A 20,020-nucleotide genomic window follows, 5' to 3' on the forward strand; every position below is an offset into this window, starting at 1 on the left:
GGAGCTAAGAAGAAAACATTATATATTAATCCTGAACGCATAAGCGTGTACTTATCATTTTGGACACCTATGCACCTGCGTTGGGAGAAAAATCCCAAAAAGACAAAATTGAAGAAGAGCAGAAGTGGTGAAATAAGAGACGCTGTGAAAAATAGCGGGTACATTTATACGAATCGAGCCGCTAAACGTAAAGAACTACGATACATGAAATAGCAAATGTGTGCTATATTGGTTGACATTGCAATATACATTTAATCAGAACGCCCGGTGAGAAAGGCTAGCTTGTCAAAACGTGTTGCATTGTCGCGAATGAGTGAATGAGACGACGCGCGTTTCCAGATCAATGAAGAGCAGAGTGCTTTAAAGGGAACAAGGCGTAAGAGGAAATCAGAAAATGTTTTGTGTGCAGCAAAATCGGACCTTCGGAAAATCGGAGTTCGAAGGAGAACGCTAGTGTAGCGAGGAGAATTACGGAAATAAAAAAAAAAAAAAAGAAACTGACAATGAATGTGTCACACTCCAATTAAACCTCAACCTGGTGACATCCTTATAAGTCCCATATGTACACATTCGGTGTTGGATAATATAAGAAGGGAATGCCATCAGAGAGTCGAGAGAGAACCAACGATAGAAGCGGACGTGAATGCAACGAGCGGAAAAAACATTAACATCGATTAAAACCTATTCTTACCTTACTCCGTGTATAATCTCCATTATTATTCGATTCTTTTACATAGTTAGTCGCGCTTCCCACTCTGTTAATTCCTGACAAAACTGAAAACACACATAGGCATCGCGAATCATATTTCTTGGTGTGTATGTGACATTCTCAGAAGTGGGATAAGATAGTGCGCAATAAGTGAAATCGTGCGAAAAATTACCGTATAAAAAAAGCAAAGAAACGAAGCAACGAACATGCCTCCGAAGAAGGATTACGTCAGCAAGAAAGACCTGCAACATAAATGCAGTACTCTCAACGTGAGGAAATCGTGAAGACCTATTGAACAGACTAAATTCCCATAACAGTGACGACGAGCACGCAAGTGCAGAAAACCAATTAATCAGAAATAAATTGCCGAATTAGAGAACTCATTGCGCGAACGTCAAGAGAGATCTTTTCATCCGAGTGGTATCGCCTCACCAATCGAAAACGCTCAAAACGCAAACGAAATTATAGATTGTAGTGCACTTGGTAACATTCGTATGCCTAACACGTCTCAACAAGTCGTTTCCCGATCGAGTGCGTCACAAGCTAATGTTGCTACGTCACAGCAACACAATAATGTTACCACGTCACAGCAACACGATAATATTGCTACGTCTCAGCAGCAGTATAATATCGTTACATCACAGCAACACGATAATGTCGCTGTTTTTCCGCAACATTAAATCTTTCCGCAACACGTTCATTTCTCAACGACACCGCAAAACCACGTTAATTCGCAAACGTATACTTATTCGTCACAGCCAAAAATTAATTCTCCGATTCCTCACGCTCATTTGGGACACTGTAACGCAACAACGGCACCTTTCAACAAACACACTATGATTTAACTCAATACAATACACATGCAACATCGTCAAATATATAACGAAAATTCATTCCGCAATCCCCGATTCCGCAAACTACTTATACAACCGCGGCCGAACGGTATCTGAAAACATTAATAGTTTGTACGAAAATATAAGTGAAATGGTATCTCTTCTCCCGGAATCCAACCCATCATCCATCAAGTCCTTAGACTCGCAACACTTCATTAGACGCGTTGACTCCCTTCGAGCCGCATATCGTTGGGATGATCGAAGGCTAATATATGCAGTTCAACGAAAGAATGCTAGGTTCTGCTCGGTATTGGGTCAACTGAAGAAGTCTTCCAAACATGGCCAGAGTTTAAGTCAAAGTTCCTGAACGATTTTCCATGTCTCAGTAATTCCGCAGATGTTCACCTTAAAATGTCCAAAATTCGTCGAGATCTCAGTGAATCACCGCAAGACTATTTTTATAAAATCCTAGCTATTGGTAAAAAGGGTGAGCTAACCGATTCAACAATGTCAACACACATCATCAACGGGATAAATGAATACGATTTTAAAAGAAAGATATCTAATAATTATATATCTTGCCTATTCAGCGCATAACGAAATAAAGCATAATCACTTTAATATGTCTCGCAAACGTGATCCCAACGCTCAAAAACAAAAAATTCAAGCGTTTCCAAAACCCAAAGGCGGAACCAAACATTAATAAAATCGATACTAATACCACTTCGGACATTTGCAAAATAATATCGGTCAACGGAAATGGTACAAATGCATTTGTGGTTCCTGGAAGTACAAGTACGCTCATTCGGCAATCATTTGCTGAAGATATAGGCGTATCACAACGTTGTGCTGACACATTAAACGGGTTTGGTGGCGGGAAATTTTTTTGCACCCTGTAATCTGAATATCGGAATACAGATTACAAGACCTAAATACAGTTCTGTGTTCTCCTCCGACAAGATGAAACCATGGTGCGCTGGATCTATCTGATGGCGAAGATGACCGAATCGAGGGCGATCCGAATGCAGGATTGGCCGAGCTGTCACACTCCAATTAAAACTCAACCTGGTGGCATCCTTATAAGTCCCATGTGTACACATTCGGTGTTGGAAAATATAAGAAGGGAATGCCATGAGAGAGTCGAGAGAGAACCAACGATAGAAGCGGACGTGATTGCAACGAGCGGCAAAAACATTAACATCGATTAAAACTTATTCTTACCTTACTCCGTGTATAATCTCCATTATTTGATTAATTAATTCACGTATACATAATACTTTAACGTTTCGATTCTTTCACATAGTTAGTCGCGCTACCCACTCGCTTAATTCCTGACAAAACCGAAAACGTACACACAAATGCATCGCGAATCATATTTCTTGGTGTGTATGTGACAAATGTAAATAAACACGCATACATAGTCGAAGGACTATGCGTTTTCGTAATAATGAGGAATAATAGTGAAGTTTGGTTTGCCAAAAAGAAAGAAGCAAACAAAGTGAAAGAACAAGAGATAACGCTATAGTCGAGTTTCCCGACTATCTGACTCAGCAAAGTGGAAGTACGAAGGAGATTCTTCCGCACTGACAGTTTTTGGTGGTTTGTGGTCGTTAGAGTGGGCGTGGCACAAAGTCTTTTGGCAAATCGATAAAAATTTATAAGACTAATACAAAAATGAAAAATTATCAAAACCTTTTCCAAAAGTGTGGGCGTGGCAGTTTTGGGCGGTTTGTGGGCGTTAGAGTGGGCGTGGCAACATGAATCGACAAACTTGCGCTGCGTCTATGTCTGTGGAGTCTGTATGCCTAATCCTGAGATGCCTATGCCTAATTCCTGAGATATCGACGTTCATACGGACAGGCGGACGGGCAGACGGACATGGCCATATCGACTCGGCTATTGATCCTGGTCAAGAAAATATATACTTTATATGGTCGGAAACGCTTCCTTCTGCCTGTTACATGCTTTTCAAAGAATCTAGTATACCCTTTTACTCTACGAGTAACGGGTATAACAACAACATTATTACAAATCCATAAGGGCGGACCGCGATTGTTTTTTGTCCAGTTTCGATTTAACCGCTGCAGAGGCCGCGGTGTTGTTGTTGGTTTTTCTCCCTCTACCTTACGTCCCTTACGCACACACAGCTTGCCGACGGCAAAACAGCCAAGGTTTTAATTCCACCGTTCCGGCTTCGCAATTATTTAGTTTGAGAATAAATAAATTATTGCGATTACTATTTTCTGAATTATTAATTAATTATTTTCAAACTACGAGACAAGAACAACCTTTCGTTGACCTAATTTGGTTTGTATTTACATATTCATGTCCGACGACATCGAGATCTCGGATCTTCTTACCTACACTCCCGTCTCCAATTCTGTTGTCCATTCCGCATAGAGCACCATCCGCGCAACTTTCGCCAGTTTCGGATCCGTTCCGGAGTCGCGGCGCACGTTTATTCGTATGACACACAGGTCGTGTCATCGTCGTTCCCCCGCGGCGAGTATATTTTTTTGCCCGTGGTTTGTTGGAGTCAAGTTATATGCGGGCAATCGTTTTCTGAACCCTCTTTTTGGCTTTTTCCGCCGTGCGAGCGCCCCACCACGCAGGCTCAACTCATACGAGACCAGGGTGGCTTCCGCCCCCAAGGGGTGTGATCTCTGTTCCAGGAAGAACCACCCTATTCGCTTATGTCCACGGTTCCTCGAAATGAATGGGAATGGTCGCTACGACTACATCAAGAGAAGGCAGCTCTGCCTGAACTGTTTCGCACGAGGGCACCAGCAAACGGATTGCACTATTATTGCATTATTGCATTATTTCAACCGTGGGCGAATCGGGCGACACGGAGCAGTTCACCGAGTTTGTTTCGAAGAATATAGCCCTGTACAAGATGCGCAATGGCTATGATTTGAGTCCACATGCGTCGGCGCATTTCACGCGCAAGAATTTCGACGAATATCTTCGCAGTCCCTACCAAGTCTTCATGTTTATAGCAGGGTACGATCCCAACGAGGGTCCGGAACTCACATTCATCGACTATCTGGTCAATGCACTGCCCGTGAATTACGACGGTCATGGCTATGGTGCGATCTTCGCGTTCAGCATTTACGATCGCTACTGGCACCCCAACATATCCCAGGCAGAAGCCTACGATGTCTACAAGAAGTGCATTGCCGAGATCCAAAAGCGCCTGGTCGTTAGCCTCAAGAACTTTACTGTCGCCGTGGTGGACAAGGATGGTGTGCGGGATTTTAGATCCAATCAGCGCTGCAAGCCTGGCCGCTTTATTAGGTTTTGATTAAGGCATTTATAATGCACAGTTTTGTAATAAAATGCTTCTGGATTTTTGGTTAATTTAAGACATAAAAAAAAATAGCTGCTCCGATCTCTTGTCCGTGTCCGCCGAGGATCCCGACACCTTCACAGTGCTGGAATCCATATACAGCAACTTCTATTCCGTCTATTCGAGGTGTGTTGCCAATCTTCAGAAGATAATAGAAAAGGTGGCCGTCCAGTCCACTCAGGCTTCTGTCAGTGCTCACACACCTTCGACGACAGGGTGTCGTCTACCGCCAGTGGACACCGAAGTTTTCGCTGGTGATTACCTTCGGTGGCCCACATTCCGAGACCTTTTCACCGCGATATATGTATATCAAAAATCCCCGTCTCACACCGGTGGAAAGGTTGTTTTACCTGCTTGCTAAGACAAGTGACGATGCACACGTGATTGTATCAAAGGCACCGGTGACGAATGAAGGGTTTAGTTCAGCGTGGCCTTACGGGTCGCTATGAAAATATACGCTTGCTGGCTAACAGCCACTTGAAGATTTTACAGTCCGAGACCGCCTTAAGAGACTTACAGAGCACCATTAAAAGCTGTTTGACAGCCTTGAAGACGTTCTTTATTCCAGTCGAGGCTTGGGATTGTCTCTTGGTGCTGATGGTGTCTGCAAAGCTTCCTAAAACCACCCTATTCTTGTGGGAGCAATCCATCCACAACATGGCCGAAATTCCAACTTGGAATGAGATGGATGCGTTCCTGACCGAGCGCACTGTATCGCGTCTGCGCTCGCCCCTCTTGTCCGCACTTACGCTCTCTCCAAGCTCCGCGGTCGTCCGCCGTCAATTACCCGAGCCCGCTTTAGCGAAGTAAAGCGGGTAAGAGCGCCGCTCTAGTTTAAGCTAAAAGTTAGTCTCATGAATGCAACTGAATAAATCAGAACTTATGCCCACGACCCCCCGCTTCTTCTTCGGTGGTGTCTTTTTCAACATTCGCTGTGCGCCGTGGGAATTTACAAATTCGACAAGCTTGCACTTATCTCTGGACGACAACGCCCCCCTACAAAACAACAATAATTGTATGTTTGAGTAAAACGCATTATCCTAAGTATCACACTTTAGTTCTTATCTGTCTCGCAGATGTATCACAAGAAAGAACTGAAGATCTCTGGCGCATATTTTTTTTTTTACCTAATATTCCGGAGCTTAGAATAAACATCATATGTTAATCCTGAACGGATAAACGGGTACTTATCATTTTTGATACCTATGCACCTGCGTTGGGGGGAAAATCACAACAATTTCCGTGCGTTCGAGAACTGGTGGTAACTTTTGAAATCCTGGAGTAAAAAATTAGCTTCGATTAGATATTTTATTAGATATATTCAAAGAGATCCATTATAACAATAAAAAAAGGAATAGGTATAAAAAAAGTAATTATTGGGCAATGCACTGAGTGCACAAATGAATGTAGTGAGTTCTCCATATGGTTTTACACAAATAATGAATGTTATGTTATGCATTCCCCCGATTCTTACCTAGCTTCAAAGCGAACGGTCGTGTTTTTTTTCTGCGCTCCGAATTTATTTTTGTTTTGCTAAATCCAGCGGTGGAATTTAACAAATTCTTTAATAATTCAATTTCGTAATCCGTACTAGTTAAAGTTCCGTTCGCTTCGCGAGTGAATCTTTTGTGATAAGTGCATTATTTTAATAAATTAATTTAATCTGTTCTCTTTCTGTCTGCGTTTTGTTTACCCTCTCTCTCCCACACAAAATCCTAAATCGCAGACTGCGCTCTTGCGGTACATTTTCTGATTTTGTCTTTTGGTACAGTGGTCAAAACCCAATTAACATGGAAACCAATGTTGTCTGCTTCCATAACAAATGCCGTCAGGTAATAAAGCCTGAGCAGTCAAAAATGACCTGTTGGCTATGTGATAGAATGGTGCACACTAAGTGCGCTGGTTTTAACGGCCGAACAAGTGATGACCTAGCTAAAGGCCCTAATCTAAAATACTGTTGTGATACTTGCCTAGGAGTTGCAAATGAAATGCAGCTCTTTATGCGCCAAACTAAAGATGGCTTGAAAGGACTGATCAGCAGTTTTGGCGTGGCTAGAGATAGTTTTCGTCGAGCTGATGATCTTCTTTCTGCGCTTGATTCACAATTTAATAGCCTCAAACTATTAGAAGAATCTCCGAAGCGCAAGAAAGCCGCTGGTGGTAGGCTGCCTAAGGGGAATGCCCCGCAACCTTCGGCAAGTGATCAACGGGACTCCACAGCTGATCAGTTGACGATCGCAGCAAACCCTCAAATGTTGCTTAGATCGGCAGCTAAAAAAGATTCGGTGCAATCCGATCAATCGGTTGTGGAGGGAGTCCAGCCTGGGATTGCTACAGATTCCGTTTTGTCCGCACTGGTTTCTCAACCGGTGATTCCACCCGTCCCGAATTGTTTACCACCACAAAGAAATATTGAGTCCGGTACCGGCTCAAGTTGGCACTTCAGAAATACAACCTGCAGTGCCAAAACCCCTCTCGGTGGTTCCACTAAAGAAACAAATTTTTGTTTCTCGGCTTTCCCCTGATCAAACATCATCTGATGTACTGTCTTATATACAAGACATTTAACTTTTTTTATGCTAGGGACATCTCATCTTTCAAGATAACTGTCCCAAAAGAGCTATTCTCAACCATATGTTCTGGTGATTTTTGGCCGGAAAGTATGATTGTGAAAGAGTTTGAAGCTAAGATTAAAAATAGAAAAAAAGGGCCCGTGGGAATTAAACTTCCCACAAGTGGCCAGATCACTGCCCCATCCTCCTCTACTACTTCTACTTCTTTATCTTCAAAAAACTAAAATCTAGTCTCACTATCTGTTATCAAAATGTAAGATGCTTGTGTAGTAAGCTAACTAATTTGTATTTTAATAGCCTTTCCTTTGCATCCCATATTATTGTGTTTACAGAGACTTGGTTAGGCGGGGAGGGGGAGTCCTAATTGCTGTTAGGTCTACCCTCACGTCACAGGAGGTACTTTTTGATGAGTTCCGTAACTTAGAATTCTTATGCGTAAAGCTGTCATTTTCTGATAGCTATGCTTATATTACGTGCTCGTACATTCCGCCGTCTTCTGAATTTCCTGAATATATTAACCATTTGTCCGCTATCCAATCCGTTTCAAACAGACTGTCCGATAGGGACCAACTAGTTGTTCTAGGTGACTTTAATATACCAGGCACTAAGTGGTCCACAGAAGAACAGTCGAATATTCTCCTGCCTATAGCACAACATGACTTTATTGACGGCTTGCTTGACATATCGTTGTCGCAAGTTAATTATATTCGAAATTCTCTTGGTCGTTTATTGGATCTATGTTTTGTTACAAGTCCTGAAAGTGTGTTTCTGACTAGAGTAGCACCTCTTAGTCAACCAGAAGATCCATACCATCCATCTTTCGAGGTGACAATCGACACAGGTACCGTAATAAAAGAGAGGCCAGATAAGTCAACCAAACGAATTCATTGTTTTCGTAAGGCAAACTTTCGGAGGCTAAATCTTTTTATATCTGGCTTTAATTGGTCCGATATATATTCTTGCAGAATGATGGCCGATGCCATAGATATTTTTTATACTGCAATTAAATCATTTTTCAACTCTTGTGTTCCGATGTACTATCCGTCTACTTCTAACAAACCTCCTTGGTTTATATAAAATTTAAAAATACCGGTTCTAAAACTATATTTTCTAAATATGTAAGTGCTCGGTTAAATTTTACCGTGCTTTACGCTCAGTGTTATAAGAATTATTTAAACCGTTGTAAGTTCCAGTTCGCAAAGGATCCCAGTTTTATAATTTCGTTAACACTAAGCGCAAAACAACTAGTTACCCTTCCTCGCTATTTTTTGAAAATACTTCGGTAACATCGGATCAGGCAATAGCCGATCTATTTGCCAAGTTTTTTCAAGCCACATATTCTACGTTACCTCATTCTGAACGGCCTTACTCTTACGCGGTATCAAAGTCAAATTTAATATTCTGTCCCACTTTAAACGAAAGCTCACTGCTTTATGATCTTCAGCGAGTTAAGCCTGTCTATTCGCCAGGTCCTGACGGAATTCCTGGCTGTGTGCTTAGATTCTGTGCGGAAGCCTTGTGCAAGCCTCTACTAAAACTGTTTAACTTATCTCTGGAATCTACACAGTTCCCCCAAATATGGAAGGAGTCCTTTGTGATCCCTCTCCATAAAAAAGGCAGCAAATCGGATGCAACCAATTACAGAGGAATCTCCAAATTGTCTGCTATCCCTAAGCTTTTTGAAAACGTTATCACTCCCCATTTGCAGCACCTTTGTAGGTCAATTATATCACCATGTCAGCATGGGTTCATGAAACGCAGATCAACAACTACTAACCTTCTGGAGCTAACCTCCTTCGTAGTACAGGGCTTCAAAAATAATCTTCAAACTGATGTCATTTATACAGATTTTAGTAAAGCATTCGATTCTGTTAATCATTCACATTTAATAAAAAAACTTGATTTATTAGGTTTCCCTGTTGATCTCCTAAATTGGTTTCTAAGTTATCTGAATGGCAGGACGCAACGGGTCCTTTTTAAAAATTCTCTTTCTTGTATTCTCCGAGTCACATCCGGCGTCCCACAAGGGAGCCACCTAGGTCCGCTCCTTTTTACCTTATTTATTAACGACCTTCCCTTAATAATAAATCATTCGCGTGTACTAATGTACGCTGATGATGTAAAATTATGCTTGCAATATAAGGACATTTCTCGCCATTTGGACTTACAATCCGATCTAGATTGCTTTCAAACCTGGTGCCGTGATGCCGTGACTTAAATGGCTCTAAGTGTAAAGTTTATCGTGCCAACTCAATGCACCCAACTTACACTTTAAGTGGGTGCTCTTTGGACGGAATAACACATATTGATGATCTTGGTGTTCTTCTGGACCCTAAACTTAAATTTTCAGACCATATTTCGTCTATTGTCAATAAGGCCAGAGGTGTGCTTGGTTTTATAAAACGGTGGTCAAAGGAATTTGATGATCCTTACATGACCAAAACCTTATTTATTTCTCTAGTCCGTCCGATCCTCGAGTATGGATCACCTGTTTGGAGTCCACAATATGAAGTTTACTCAGACCGCATCGAATCGGTTCAAAAGAACTTCTTACTTTTTGCCTTACGGCGCCTTAATTGGAATGCAAACCTTAGATTACCTCCTTATTCAAGTAGATTAATGTTAATTAACTTACCCTCCTTAGCTAACCGTAGAACAATGCTTGGAACAGTCTTTATTTTTAACCTTATTCGTGGTGAAGTGGATAGTCCCGACTTGGTTAGTCGGCTAAACTTCACTGTTCCGAGCAGATTTACTAGAAATTACGTACCTCTAATTTTAAATCATTGTAGATCTAATTATGAGTTGCATGATCCCTACAGAGTATTATGTTCTGACTATAATAGATTGTATCCTATTATCTCTAATTCTGACTCTGCCGTTTTTAAAGCGATCAATACTAACATACTTAACGAATTCTTAGATCTTACTTCTATATACATATATTTCCTCGTCCTTTACTGTCTTCTATATCGCGTCTATCTTCCCGCGACTCGAGCCGTACGATACACGGCTGCGCCCCTCGGTCGGTTGGGCGGGAGGTGTGGCCGTGGGACTCGCGCGAAAAAAAAAAAAAAATAAATAAATAAATCTTTTAAACAAACTTATAGAAGTTTTACTTTTTGAACATTGCAAGGGGATTTTTATAGCCGATAGAAAAAAAAGCTATCTAAACTCAGCATTCTATCTCATAAATAATTAAATTAGGTAAAAATGAGTGTTACAAAATATTTAAACAATTGAAGACTGAACATTAATTTAATATTTATAAATATTACAAAAAATATGATATAAACCATTAAATATGATCAAAAAATATTAAAAAGGCTTAGTTAGAAAACTAGCTTAGTTGTGAATCACCAAATTATAAAAAGTTCGAGCTTATAATCATCGCTCAATTTATATGAAAGCTTCCGGTAATTTTAATATTGGCATATCCTAGGAAATAATAACTATAAAAAACATCACAAAAACACCGATAAAAGAGCAAAATCATACCTTATAATCTCCGCTTTTTAAGCATTTTAAGAGGCATATCATCGATATTAAACCACCTTTTCTAGAAGAAATGTTCATCAATTGTTCATACATTTTTAAGGGATTTTTCTTGACGTATTTCCATCATATTTTCATTAAAGAAATATCAAACTTATTATTTTTTTATTTATTTATCTATTTTTTATTTGACATATTTTTTAAATAGGATTTAAGTGTAAGCAAAAATACATATAAAATATCTATAAAATTGTAGACTCATGTGCGCCTTCTTTTCAGTTGCGTTGGAAAATGTTCAATTACCCTTAAAATAAAAAATATTTATATTATGTATACGAAAATGTCTGTATTGTTAAATGTAAATGTCACTTTTGTGAGTTGTATTTGTTGTTGCTTATAAAATGAATCCATTTCCCATATTGTCTGTTTGTTACGGTTTAGGCTTTCCCTAAGAAGTAGCTTAAAAGTGGATAAAGGCATACTGATGCCCTCCATCTCTTTTATGAGTGGCGCGGTAGTGCCTTCTCGGGCTAGTTCATCTGCAATGCAGTTGCCTTCTATGTCCCTGTGTCCAAGTACCCATATAAGGCTGAATACGAATTGTTGTGTCATCTCGTGTAAAGATGATCGGCAATTCGATACTGTATTCGAGTGACTTGAGATTGAGCCAATAGATTTGATAGCTGCTTGGATGTCACTAAAAATGTTGACATGTGAGCTTTCCGGTTTTAGTGATTTAGGGCCTCCCTTATTGCTGCTACTTCAGCTTGGAAGGCGCTGCAATAATCGGGGAGTCTGAACGGAGTAAACTCCTCCTCCTACTCTGTTCTGTAGTTTTGACCCGTCCGTATAGAAGCATATAGAATTCTGGGGGCCAGGTGTTCGTGAGTTCCAATCGTCCCTCTCTGGGATTATTGTGTTGAAAGGTGTTTGTATGTACTCCGTTGGAGTGCAGTAGTCTGTCCTGGAGTGGACTATTTGCATTTTTTTTAGGATACATGAGTTACCCGCTTCTTGTGGGTTCCACTGTTTGGTATGTCTAAGCCTGATTGCCCCTACTGTAGCCTGTTCCATGCCAGCTAGTTCTGGGCTTGGGAGGTTGAATATGGCATTTAGGGCTTCGTTTGGGGTGGTGCGTAAAGCACTGCTGATGCAGAGTGCCGCAGCTCTTTGCGTTTTTGCTAGCATTTTAATGCTGGATTTCTTTTCAGAGCCGGCCACCATACCACGACCACGTACAGTATTATTGGTCTGACGATGGCCGTATATATCCAGTTTACTATATAGGGTGTCATGCCCCATTTGAGCCCTATTGCTTTCTTGTACGTGAAGAGTGTAACGAGCTGATTTTATTTGTCTGCTCGCTACGGAATACGTGCGGCTAGCTCAGTAGAGTTTGTGCGTTCGTCCCACCAAATTTATATAATAACGTGATCACCCGGTTACCAGTAATAACACTCGCAGTTTCGTTCTCGGTTCTTTATTTGAGCTCAGTTTACAATGTACTTCATTTGTCCGGATGCCTCTGCTCTCTCGTCGTAGCGTTGGACCTTCGCCGGCTATTGCCGCTGACGCGCGAGAAGGAAGGTCGAGGGCTTAGGGAAGCGTCACCGTTCCCAGACTAGGATGAACAATTGCTGGGCTCTCAAAGGCATACGCCTTGCTAGCCACAGCCTCTTGTCCCTTGCTCTGTCCCGGCCGGTCCCGCCAGACGCTTGTTCAGTTCCTTCCGACGCACCGCGCTACCGCCCGGATACGCCGCAGTCCCTGTAGCAAGACGTCCAGTGAAAGACGAACGTTCCACCCTACCTTTCTCTTCTGTCGGTGCGGTCGGACCTGGATGTCCTGCTCGGTGGCCTAGTTCCACTGTCTTGCCGCTTTCGTCGTCCTGGGTGGCGCGGACCTTCGTTGTGGGCGCTTGTCGCGTGGGCTGAGAATTGTTGTCGTACGCAGACTCACGGAAGCTCACGGCTGTGATCCCCAAGGCAAACGCCTGTGGAACAGCAACGCGTCAACCCCACGTCTGGTTCGGACTGGCGGCGCCGGTACCACGCCTGCTTGGATTGCACGGACACACCAGGCTATCGCCTGGTTCAAGCACGCGATCTCCTACACAGTCCACCGGGTCTACACCACAATCCCTGCCGCTTCCTCGGGTGCCCGCTTAGGTTTGGCTTCTCCTGTTGTTTGCCTCCTCGTTGTTTGGCTACTCGTGCTTCGTCGTTTGGACCTCAGCTACCTGCGTCTCAGTTCGGAGACCTTCTCGTCCCGAACGTCTTGACGTAGCGATCTTGCTCCTTGTTGACGAACACTGCTGTAGCTCCTCTGCTGACTTCGTTCTCACGTTGTTGACTTGTACACTTGTTCTCCCCGACTGACTGTCCCGCTTCCAGCGTTCGGCCTGTTTATATAGGCCTCCTCTAACGGTTCACCCCTCCAGTCTCCGGATCCAAAGTCCACGATTTTACCGTTGGCCCGGTCCAAAGTTCGATGTGTCCCGTTATTTGCCTTTAAGCCTGCTGACTCTCCAAACTCTCTTCTCAGTAAGTCCGGAGTCTCCATCCTCTCTCTCTCCACTTCCCGAGTCTCCAAACTCTCTTCCTCTAGAGTCTCCAAACTCTCTTTCTCCAGCCCAGAGTCTCCAAACTCTCTTTCTCCGGCTTCGCACTGTCGTTACTACGCTTTGCCTTGTTGCGTAACTGGCAACGGCAGGCCCTCCTTACGCGATCACTATTCGCATTTGTGCGGAGTTTTAACTCCTCACATCTCCCCCTTTCTTCCGGAAAATTTAGAATCCGGCCCTGCTGTTACCGCGGAACACTCTTGGGATCCCGTCAACGCTCACAGCTCCGTCTCGAGTTCCACAGCGCCGATCTCCTTTGAGTATATTCCACGTTCTTAATTTCAAACGTTGCCGCTCATTCGTACTTCCGTGATGCCTTCCACATTTTCGTCTTCGCGTCATCTGGTCACACCATTCGCCGTTGATCGATTGTTACCGATAGATCCCGATAACTCCCGTTGGGGCGGCGTTGCCACTTGGTGACCCTGGTATTTCCGTAGTGTGACCCGTCATGTGCTGCTTTTTCCGATGTTTTTGCCCATCGATTGACACTATCGAGTGCCGATCGACCGCCTTGTGATCGAGGCGCCCCCTTCCCTAAGCTTTGATGACTATAAACAAATTTTTGGCGGTAAGTTGGCCTCTCTCTCTCGCCTTGGCCTGTCGCTGTAATGGTTGTCGGACTCGCAGTCTGCATCCGTTGACTCTCGCCTCGGCCTGACGCTAGGACGGCTGCCGAACCCAGTCCGTTCTCAGGTGTTGTCGTTCTCTTGCATGCCTTCCGATGGATCCGACTCCACGTTCTCGTCACCATTCTCCTCCTGATCCTGCTCTTTTAGGTCGCTGACATGTACCGTGCGTTCCTTTTTGTTCGTCCGGTGGCGAATCTTACATATCACTGGCGATATGAAATCCACAACTTGGTACGGTCCATCGAACCTCGGAGCTAGTTTGGCCGCAAACCCTTCAGCCGCTTTAGACAAATGGTGCTCCTTGGCCCACACCACTTCACCAACGCTTGGCTTCCACTGCCTTCTCCGCAGGTTGTAATGCCTTGCTTGGTCCTGGGACACCCTCTCTAGGTTCCTGCGCACAATCTCGAAGCCTTCTCTCATCTTCTCAGCGTTTCCTTCCGGTGACTCTGGTTGCCTTCCCGTACCTAGCGTTTCTCTGTCATAGAGTGCGTTCGGTAGTCTTGGCTCGCGGCCCTGTGTCAAAAATGCCGGTGAGTAGCCTGTGGAATCTGAAACACTGGAATTCACAGCCAGCATGATTTCGGGCCACCTTTCATCCCAATTCCTCTGGTTCTGTCCGGCAAACTGCGCTATCATTGTCTTCACAGTGCGATTTGCTCTCTCTGTCGGATTCTCCTGTGGGGTATACGGTGCCGTAAACTGCTGCTTTATCCCCATGTCGTTGAGGAACTTCTTAAAAGCCCGGCTCGTGAACTGCACGCCGTTGTCCGTGATCACCACCTTCGGTACTCCAAATCGTGAGACTATGCGTCCCCTGAACGCTTTCTGCAACGTTTCCGCCGTGGCTGTTCGCAAAGGCACCAACTCCGTCCACTTCGAAAACCTGTCGATCAGTACCAACAACATATTGTTTCCGTGCTTCGATCTTGGTAGTGGTCCGACGAAATCGGCGCACACTGTCGCCCAGGGTTCCTCTGGGATCTGTGTCAACATCTTTCCCGCCGCCTGCCGCTGATTCGGTTTGAACCTTGCGCAGTCCTCGCACTTCCGAACGTAGGCCCTTGCGTCTCTCTGCATTCCTGGCCAGTAGTACCGGGCTGCAAGCCGTGCAATCGTCTTCCGACTGCCTACATGACCGGCTGCTGGGGAGTCTAGGTTTTCACGCAAGACAGTTTCTCTCAGCTGCCGCGGAACACATAGCTTCCAGGTCACTACATCTTCGTTCCCTGCTCTATGCGGAATCTGCCTGTAAAGGGTGCTACCCTCCCACACGTAGTCTGGGAACTTTTGAAGCTGTGCTTTTAGTTTTTCTCGCATTTCCTTGATCCAGCTGCACTCTGATTCGGCCCCCTTGTCCTGCGTTCTTCTCAGCATATCGGGTACTGCTGAGTCCGACTCTGGCAGTTGCTGCCTCGACAATGCGTCTGCTACCACGTTCAACTGGCCTTTCCTGTATGCTACTTCGAAGTCGTACTGCTGCAGCTCCAACGCCCATCTGGCAATTCTTCCCGAAGGGCTTTCTATGCTGTTCAGCCACTTCAGCGCCATATGATCCGTCACTACCTTAAAGTGGTAGCCCTCAAGGTACGGTTTTAGCTTCCGAATAGCCCACACAATTGCCAAGCACTCCTTCTCCGTTGTCGAGTAGTTCTTCTCGGCTCCGTTTAGGGTCCGGCTGGAGTATGAAATGACCCTTTCGTCATCTTCTGTGTCCTGCGTGAGGATTGCCCCGATCCCGTAGTCACTGGCGTCCGTTTGCAGGATGAACGTTCTCCCGAAGTCGGGGCACGCCAAGACTGGGTCGGTAACCAATCTGGCTTTTACCTCCTCAAAGGCTTGCTGGTGGTCCTGTGACCATGTCCACTTGGTACCCTTGCGGAGGAGGTCGTTGAGTGGCCTTACAATGCGCGCGAAGTCAGGCACGAAACGTCGGTACCACGATGCGACTCCAAGGTATTGCCTCAGTTCTCGGACCGATGACGGTGGTTCTAGTTGGGCTATCGCTGCTACCTTCTCTGGGTCCGTGCCTATCCCTTGGCTTGTGACGCGATGCCCTAGGTACAAAAGTTCTTGTTTGAAGAACTGGCATTTTTCCGGGTTTATTTTCAGGTTCGCTTTCTTCAAGCGACTAAATACCTCCCTGAGGTTTCTCTTGTGTTCCTCTAGGGTGCGGCCAATCACGATGATGTCGTCTTGATACGCAAATGCATGCGGCGACATTTCCGGTCCAATCACCTGATCCAGGGCCCGTTGAAATGTGGCCGACGCGGAGTGTAACCCAAATGGCATCACTATCCATTGGAACAGCCCTATCCCTGGGACCTTGAAAGCCGTGAAGCCCCGGCTTGTCTTTTCCAAAGGTATTTGCCAATACCCATCCTTGAGGTCCAGACTGCTTATGAAGCGTGCCTCCCTTAGTTGATCGAGGATGTAGTTTATCCGTGGCATCGGGTAGGCATCCTTTATGGAGTTCGCGTTTATCTGCCTGAAGTCCACGCATAGTCTCCATTTTCCCGTTTTCTTCTTCACCATGACTATGGGTGAGCTGTTCGGGCTCCTTGAATGCTCTATCATCCCCATCTTCAGCAGTTCGTCCACCTTCGCGTTGATCTCCCCTTGAATCTTTGGATTCTTGGGGTAGTATCTTTGCTTAATTGGTTTATCGTCCTTCATGGTTATCGTGTGCTCGGCTATACTCGACGTTCCGGTCATGGCTTGAAACTCCGCGAGCTCTGTTTCCAGGAATTTGTTCACATGGTCATCTTCGCCGTCCTTTTGGACTAATACGACCGACAACTTCTCCTCGAGCCACCCGTTATTCGGATTTCATGACCGGCGCACTTGATCTCGGCCCCAACTTGTGTGAGGAAATTCCACCCCAGCACCAACGCATCCACTATCCCTGTTAATATTAGCAGGCTCATGACGAGTCGCCTGTTGCCGAACTCCACTCCTATTTCGAGCTTTGCGTTGATTTCGCCACACCTTCCATCTGCCAACCTAACCTGCCTCGTATGCTTGTAATCGCTCCCTGGGCAGCCAGCTTGTCCGCCAGCTCTTCACTTATGATCTTCACTTATGAAGCTTGCTGTTGCCCCGGTGTCGATCGTGGCCTTGTACGTGTCCCCACCGATCGTTACCGCTGCGGACAACTGCTGCTCCTCCTCGATTAGTTTTCCGGTTAGTTTGGAGAGGCGGCATCTTGCGACCCCGGCCCGTCTCTCTGCGGCTGGGATCGCTGGCCATTTCCCGCTCTCTGGCAGCATTCTGTGCTTCGGACTCCTACTTTCCCGCACATCCAGCAGAACAGCAGCCTCTGTTCTCGGCAGCCTCTTGCCCAATGTCCGTGTCCGCCGCACCTGCGACACGCTTCCTGTGGATTGGCAATATGGGTTGGGCTCTGACCCGGGTTTCCCCCTGACGTTGTTCCCGTGAGGTGGCAGGAGGAGGAGGCGTTTTGGGCACCGCAAAAACCGCCGGCGCAGCCGCAGCCAATGCCGTTGGCGGAGCCGCCATTGCCATTGGCGGAGCCGCCACTGCCGTTGGCGGAGCCGCCACTGCCGTTGGCGGAGCCGCCATTGCCGTTGGCGGAGCCGCCATTGCCGCTGCCGCCGTTACTGCCGACGCATCCACCGTTGCCACCGACACCACCGCCGCCGTCGCACCACCATCCCCGACGCCGTTGCTGCAGTGACAGTCGTCGTTGTTGCTGCAGCCACGCCCGGCGCAGCCGTCAGCAACACCGACGCCGCCACCAGCCATACCGACACCTCCACCCCAGGTTGAGGAGGGGCCCCGGTGCGAGTGGCAGCAGTCCTGGGACGTGGACCAGGCGCACGTCGCGCAGACGCTGCGCACGTTCGGCCGCCGGTGGCACCAGCAGACGATGACGTGGACGGGGCCGCACCACCGGAGGCGGAAGACACGCCGGAGACCCGCGTCTGGGAGGAGGTGGGCGAGGTCGGATGGAGGCCGGTCGACCAGCGAGCGCGCGATCCGCGCATACGTGCCGGGACAGAGGACGAGAGCCCGGCGGAAAACCCGGAGAAGGTCCGTGACTACGGCCCGCGCTCCACCACCGAAGTTGTCACGGCAGGAGTCGTCCACCGAATCTGGCCAGCCGCCGCAGCGACCCTGCCTCCGCAGGCAGAAGTCGCTAAACGAGAAGCCTTGGAGGGCTGGCGCTCGAGAAGGCCGTGCTGCAGGCGTGCAGACGGCACAAGGACCGTTGGGCCAAGTTGCTCGTACAGGACGGCTAGCAGTTTCGCCTAAAGGTGCGTTGCGGGGGCGAGATAAGGGTGTATACACCCCAATAAACGAGGAAAACGAGAGATAATCAACATATTTATTGGGACATGGGAGGGTGTTGGGCCCTGCACAAAGGTGCGAAATCATACGCAGCAGCCAGTAGCGGACGATAGGGGTGACGCGGGACCAGGCACGCGGGTCTGCAATTCGACGCGAGGCTGTAACGGGCGCAGAAACGAGAGGGGCACTTGCTGCCGCAAGTTGGCCTCCATGGCGCTCGGGTCCAGGGCCAGAAACCCCGGAGCATGAAGCGGTATACATCGAGACGGTGGAGCTGAGAGCCAAAAGAGAGGATAAGTAAATATGGCGTAAATTACGCGTAAACTTGCAACTTACCTCCATTGAGATGCCACACCAGAACCACGTGTAGAGAAAAGCGGAATGGGGGCCCTACGATAACAGCGGTCGATCGATAGAGGAAAGAAATACTGGATATACATTGATTTTCAACACGCAGACACACTATTGGCAGCAATCGGCACGACATGGCAATATCGATATGAACAGGAAGTGGCAACGCCGGTCGCCAATATCGATAACTCGATCGGTGAAATTGCCAGAGACAAAAGGTGATAAGAAGGCGGGAAGTTCAAATACAGAGCTGGTAAGGAGAAGAATACGGCATATGAAGGTAGTTGGAGAAGGGCGCAAGGATCAAGATGCCGAGTCGAGATGCTGAACGACAGGGTCTACTAGGCTGAGACTGCCGGGCTGAGATCGAGGAGGCGCAAGAGGAGATGTGAGGAGTCTTAAAACTACCCACAAATACAGGTGCAGGAGATCGGCCCAGCAACAGCGAAGACGGCTGGAATGCGAGAAGAGTCAAGGGCGGTCAGGTCAAACGGTAAATTATGGACCTTGGACCCCGGCAAAGCGGATAGACCGTTAGGTACCGCACTGGACCTTGGACTCGAACCGGCCAAAGGCTAGTGAGTGGTCAAACGGAGCAGCTCGGGACAGTATGTATATTAGGAAAATACACAGAGATCTATACAGTGAGACAGTCGGTCAGTAAAATAAGCGGAGGTCGACAGCGAGATAGTGAAATAGTTTTAGAACGCGGAACGATACCCGGAACGCGTAAACGACAAGGTAGTGTCGAAGCGGGCGTCCAAGGAGGATCTTTACAAGCGAAGGTCAAGCAACCACAAGGACAGAAGGACGACGAAGGAGCGTCACTAAATAAAGGTTATTCTAATCAAAAACTCTGTCTTCTCTTTGGTCGGGCAATCACACAAATCATAAATTTGGTTGGGCGAAGCAACAAACTCTCTGAGCTAACCGTTGCAATCCGTAGCGAGTAGAAACTAAAAAATCAGTTTGGTACACAACTTATGGACGCACCTGAGTTCAGTAATGCTACGTAATGGTGATCGTCTAGATGGATTTCAGTATAAAATCAATGGTCGGAAGTTATTTCCTCGCGGAAATTAGTTTTTGGCGATTACCTCAAACTTCCTTAAAGAAATATCGCATATATTTGGTTGAACGTACG

The 20,020-nt window shown here is 46.2% G+C and overlaps 1 pseudogene; it reads left to right on the forward strand.

The window, feature by feature from the left end:
* Positions 1–915: 915 nt before the first annotated feature.
* On the forward strand, positions 916–4,850 carry LOC120457612 (annotated as a pseudogene).
* Positions 4,851–20,020: the final 15,170 nt, after the last annotated feature.

Source organism: Drosophila santomea, unplaced genomic scaffold, assembly GCF_016746245.2.
Source record: "Drosophila santomea strain STO CAGO 1482 unplaced genomic scaffold, Prin_Dsan_1.1 Segkk63_quiver_pilon_ctg1_scaf, whole genome shotgun sequence".
Lineage (NCBI taxonomy): Eukaryota > Metazoa > Arthropoda > Insecta > Diptera > Drosophilidae > Drosophila > Drosophila santomea.